Genomic DNA, 6,364 nt, shown 5'->3' with positions numbered 1-6,364 from the left:
ATGAAAGCTGACAAGTGTGTGCTGCCATAGAAGTATAAGAAGTATATTTTGATGGTGGAATCATAGGCGTTCAAGAAATCTGAAATGGCTAAGACAAAAAGCATTTCTGTAGTATTGGGTAATGCTAGAGAGGTCAGCAGAGCCACGTGGGCTGAACTGCATCAATATTTTCCCTCAGTCAAGCCCTGCAATGACCAGCTATCTTTCTCATTTAGACTCACTCCATGGATTTATAGAGCATGCCATTGTGGGCAATGAAAATGACGCTTAAAATTTGAAAACTATTCAACATTACACATCCTCAAAGAACTCACGCCAATGATTATCTTTTTACAGTCTCTACTGGTGAGTTATTTTATTTTATTTTATTTTATTTTACTTTACTTTACTTTACTTTATTTTAGACAGAGAGAGTGTATGAGCAGGGGAGGGAGGCAGAGGGAGAGAGAGAGTGTGGGAGAATTTTAAGCAGGCTCCACACTCAGCATGATCCCACACAGAGCAGGATCCCACAGCTCTGGATTATGACCTGAGCTGAAACCAAGAGTCGGACGCTCAACCCACTGAGCCACCCAGGCACTCCCATTATTCTGGAATCTGGGTAAAATTTTACTGAGTTAGATTCAAGATCTTTTGTATTCTTTAACATTCCCAATATCCACAGTTGTGATCTACATCCCTTCCTTTGTTCTGAGCAAACTCTCTTACTGCTTTGGCCAATAAAATGCTGATAAAGAAAGCCCTGTGAAATTAGGGACCAGAACTTAAGAAACTGTCAGATTCCATTTCCTGCTCCATGAGCACGGTCTGGGAGAGCAATAAGAAGTCCACTTACTTTAAGAATAGCAAGTGTAGGCACTCTGGCTGAGAGACCCAGATGAGCTCATCCTTCCAGCTATCCAAACAATGACACCAAATACATGAATAAAGCCAACTGGCTGCTCCAGACAATCAAGATTTCTAGCTGACTAAAAATGTTAATCAAAACCATGTGATGGGGAAGAATCACCTAGCAGACCCAGCCTGAATTTCTTTTATGTTTTTTGATTAAGGCTTTTTTTTAGGGGGGGGGAGCATTTTACAATAAAATTGAGATGAAGTACAAAGATTGCCCATATATCTCCAGCCTCCACATATGCATAGTTTCCTTTGCGATCAACATCACTCCCCAGATGGTGCATTTTTTACCAAGAATGAACATTTATGGGCACATCATTATTACCCAAAGTCCATAATTTTATCTTAGTGCTCAGTTTTTCCTATCTTGACACTGGTTATTGTTGTGGTTTCAGCTCAGGAGTCTCTGCTCTGGTAAACTGTGTCACTCTGTCCGTCTTTACCTGTTCATCTCATCAGTCCTAGTAGCAACTTGCCCTGTGAATTCTTCTCTCTATGGGTCCAAGACGATTTGTTGATTTTTCAATCTGTTCATCTTCTTACTTATTAGGGTGGAACAGTGACTTGCAAGCTCCCAACGTAAGAAAGTGGAAACTTAAAATCCCCCTGCCTGCTGCCTGACTTTCTGACCCTGACAGTAATCCACCAGGTATAATAAAATGTGCTGTTTTAAGGCACTATGTTTTGGGGTTATTTGCTATACAGCAGGACTCAACCAGAAGCATTGGCTAAATAAAAATCTTTAGGATCCAACCAGATGTGCAAATCTATACATTGAGCCATTGATTTTTCAAAACAAAATTATTCTCTTTCTTTCAAAATTCCAAACTTGTTTTTTGCTGTTTTATTTTGTTTTTCTGCAAAATGAAGTTCATAGTCAAGCTGATATTGGTCACTTTATCTTGTTACTTATTGTCTGGCAATTAGAGATGTGATATATGGGAAAGAAGCACTAAGGATGCCAGTTCCAGGTAATCATGGGTCAAATATTCAGTGACTGTTAGGAGACCACAGGGACTGGTGAGAAGAGACACATGGGAGATCCAAATAACTCAGAAGGAGAGATGCAGTAATGTGAGACATAGGGAAAGGCAAGGAAAATGAATTTTGGAGGAAGAAATAAGCTCAAGGCCTTTACATTTTTTCAACAGCTTTGTGAGCCAGTGCCAATATAAATCCTTCTAGGGTCAAAAAAAATTTTCAGGGGATACCTGGCCATAGACATATAAGGAACATAAATTATTTATGTCTTGATAAAGGGCAAAAAACAGGAGGGGGAGAAGGAAGGCTGTTCGTTAAATTCCTGGGCATGTACAAGTCTAGAGACTGGTAACACAATGTCACATGAGACTTTTGCTTTCCAGAACAAGAAAAAAAAATCATCCTAAAGTGACCTTTTAAATGAAACTTGATGAATAGAACTAGTTGGACATGTTCTTTACAACAAATTTCAGACAATTTAGAATGATCCAAATGTCAAGGTTTTTGGGTTTTTTTTTGTTTTTTTCTTTTTTTACTTTGTTCATGATGTTCTCTGTGGAAGGTTATACTTATCTTTTGACATGAAGCAAGGTTTCTGCATAGAAAGAATGATCTGCTAAACCATGTGATGTTGTGATTTCATTTTTTAAATTTTGTTCAGATATAAATTTTTGGAAATAATACATTATGCTTCTTAAGTTTCTGTGCCTTTGTGATTTCTATCTGAGCTACTGTATAAAAGATCTTCTGCATCACGAATTATTACACCAGTAAAAGTCTCTCACAAGGGTCTCCAGACTTTTCCATTCCATTCCATTCCATTCCATTCCATTCCATTCCATTCCATTCCTTTCCTTTCCATTCTCTATCACCTAATGACCAAGTTCCTGTTTTCATATATAAATAATTGCATTTTTCTCCTTTCAAGATATATTACAATAAAACTAACCATGTACTTAGACTTAATACATAGCAAGGAATATATTTTATCTGTAGTTATATTAAAATAAAATGCATAAACTTTCTAAAAGGCAGTTTCCATGTAGCATGTAAGTGGAATATAGTTCTGCCATTGATTAAAGAAATAGGGTCTTAATTTTTTAAATAAAAACAAATCCTTTTTTAAATGGAATCTTATCAAACTGAAAAGTAGAACTTAATGTTGGGACAGAGCATGTAATATGTATCCCAGCTGCCTGGTTAAGATGAGACTCCTCCCTTTCATATAAGTTAAAAAAAAAAAAAAAGAATGTGTGTGTTTTCCATCTATTAGTTACACCTGAAATTAGAATGTTATTTGTACTCAGAATCTGGCTTTGTTCCCTTTTCATCCACTGATAGCACAGGTTTAGCCAAAGAACCAAAAGACATATAACTTTTATTTGCAGATAAACTTCAAATTCAGAACTGAAATTTTAAATGGACTCTACAATGTTGAATAAAATATCATTATTGTTTATACTCTTATTGTCATGATGTTTATAAGGGATTTTTATGAGTGGATATCAAAAAAAATGAAAACAAGAAGTCCTTGTATTTTCTCACTTCAAATTTTTTAACATTTATTTATTTTTAAGAAACAGAGAGAGACAGAGCATGAGTGCAGGAGGGGCAGAGAGAGAGGGAGACACAGAATCTGAAGCAGGCTCCAGGCTCCAAGCTGTCAGCACAGAGCCCGATGCGGGGCTTGAACCCACAAACCATAAGGTCATGTCCTGAGCCGAAGTCAGATGCTTAACCAACTGAGCTACCCAGGTTCCCCTATTTTCTCACTTTTTTTTTTTTTTTTTTTTTTTTAAATTTTTTTTTTCCAACGTTTTTTTATTTTTATTTTTGGGACAGAGAGAGACAGAGCATGAACGGGGGAGGGGCAGAGAGAGAGGGAGACACAGAATCGGAAACAGGCTCCAGGCTCTGAGCCATCAGCCCAGAGCCCGACGCGGGGCTCGAACTCACGGACCGCGAGATCGTGACCTGGCTGAAGTCGGACGCTTAACCGACTGCGCCACCCAGGCGCCCCTATTTTCTCACTTTAAAGTGAGTTGTTTTCTTAATAAACCATTTAAGTTATCTATTTTTGTAGAAGAAACTGACCCAAATACAATGACTTAAAGCAACAGTGATTTATTATGTCTCATGTGTTGACTAAGCTGATCTGGTAGTTCTGTTCCATGTCACGTCAACTGGGGTCATCATGTGACAGCACCAGAGAAGGTCTAATCATATGTCTGTCAGTGCTTATTTTTGGCATGGGCACTTGAATTCTGTACATGGAAGAATAGCTCTTCTCTACTCTGTTCTCTTCTATATTTTGTGAAGTCTAAGAGCATTAAAGCAGAGAGTTTTATGTCTTTGAAGGGCTAAACACAGAAATAATACAAACTGACTACATTCTATTTGCCAAAGCAGATCACAAGGTCAGTTCATCTTACAGGGGAAGAACATCTCTTATGCCTACAGGCTGAGGAAAGATTATTAATACGTATTTAAAGTGCAATCTGCCACAGTTCACCCTCTGGTAAAGGAATCCATGTCTTCTCCACTTACAAAATACATTTACTCACTTCCCTGGAAGCCTCACCCTGTTAAGGGATCAGGTTCAAAGTCCAGGACCTTATGATTTGCTTTACTTCCAAACGTGGATGAAGGTTCTTCTGTTCTTAATATGCAGACCTATGAACTACAGTGACAAGTTATTTACCTCAAATAGACCTAATATACAAAGTTAAGATTGGGACAAGTTAGCCACCATAGGCAATCCCCTTCACAAGGCTGTGAGTGGAACATAGGGCACATAGTTACGTCTAAGGCAATTCTGATATCCAGCCAGCCATATGTCACCAAAACTGCTGACTTGAGGCAGGAAGTGGTCCCTGTCAGAACCTGTTTGGGAGCTGCTTTCTTCTGCATTGTTTTCCATAGTTTCTGTTTCTCTCCTTTGTATTTGGGGCCATGTCCTTTGAGTCATGTGTGTCCATGAGAAATGGCCTGTATTTTCAGCTGAGAGTCTTTCTTGGCCTGTTACCTACCTATCGAAAGTTGAGGTCCCAAAAATGGAACTCTTTGCTCTTTTTACTTCAAACTGGGACAACTCCCTTAAAAACATTGTGGGATTCCTATGTAACAAATTACAATTTGTTCATTAGAAAAAAGTCTTTGAGCCACCCAGAAGTCTGAGACACTCACATTTGTACTCTGGGCTCTAAGATTCGTAGAAATTATTTTGCCTAGCTGAGAATGTCTAACAGGCAATTACTCAAGTTCTTCAGACACACAAAAGAAAAGTTGGACAGCCTGTGGCCATATTTCACTGTCATTGCCCTGGATTTGGTCTTTGCCTATCATGCATTTCTTTGGTTGATTGGACTGAGGTCCTAGCATATATATTTTTTCTCTAATTTCTGCTTGCAAATTTAACAGTTCTTTTATGCTTCTAAAAGATGCTAATTGGCACATTTAATGTTTGTCTATAAATCTCCTTAGCCAGATCCCCAATTTCAGTGGGTACATTTCTATCTTTTATGTTGCCATAGTTAATAGCCTTGCTAATTGATATGCCAGTAATAATCAGGACAATGGAAGCATCTTGTTAGTGTTACTGAGAAGTCTAAATGAGATATTTTATGTTAATTGTCTATGCCAGTGCCTGACACATGGCAAGACCTTAAATATGTGTAGCTATTTTTTTAACTGTTTTAATTACTAAAGCTTACAATCTGTATCCTGGCATTCAAGGCTAGATCAATCAATATATTAAAAAAAATTGCTATCTAGCAACTTGTTCTGTAGTTTTTCCAAGAATCTCCTATTAGAGTCAAAGTAGTGTCTCACTATACACCAAATTTATCTCTGACTTTCACATACATTTCTTCCTATATATGTTTGCCCAATTTTTATAAAATTTATTTTTTAATATTTCTTTTATTTTTAGTTGAGAGACAGAGAGAGAGAGAGAGGGCAAGCAAGGGAGAGGCAGAGTGAGAGGGAGAGAGAGAATCTCAAGCAGGCTATGCACTGTCAGCGTGGAGCCTGATGCATGGCTTGAACTCACAATCTATGAGATCATGACCTGAAATGAAATCAAGAGTCCAACGGTTAACACACTTAGCCACACCAGTACCTCTATAAAACTTATTCGCTTCTCTGGTAATCTGGGGACAACTCTCTCCATCCTCTCTTTGAAGAATTCTCAAACCCTCCCAGAGTACACTGAGTTTCTATTTCATTTCTTTTCTGTGTCATATAATACCTGTTTGTGGCGGTAGTCAAGAGACTTTACATTTCAAATCAATAATATTCTCTTTTGTAAAAGAAATGCTAATGACTATGGTATACGACAAGATATACCCGATGAATGCTCTGTGGATTCATATTTAGTATCTAAAAGTGAATGGTAAATCCCTAAGTATTAAAGCACAAGTCTGAACCTCAGGTGCCTGACGCCAGTACTTTAATTCAACCACTAGGTTCTGCCACTTTCAGCCTA

The sequence above is a fragment of the Puma concolor genome, chromosome D1 (assembly GCF_028749965.1).
Source record: "Puma concolor isolate L17-30 chromosome D1, mPumCon1.1.hap2, whole genome shotgun sequence".
Taxonomy (NCBI): Eukaryota; Metazoa; Chordata; class Mammalia; order Carnivora; family Felidae; genus Puma; species Puma concolor.
This window is presented reverse-complemented; position numbering follows the sequence as displayed.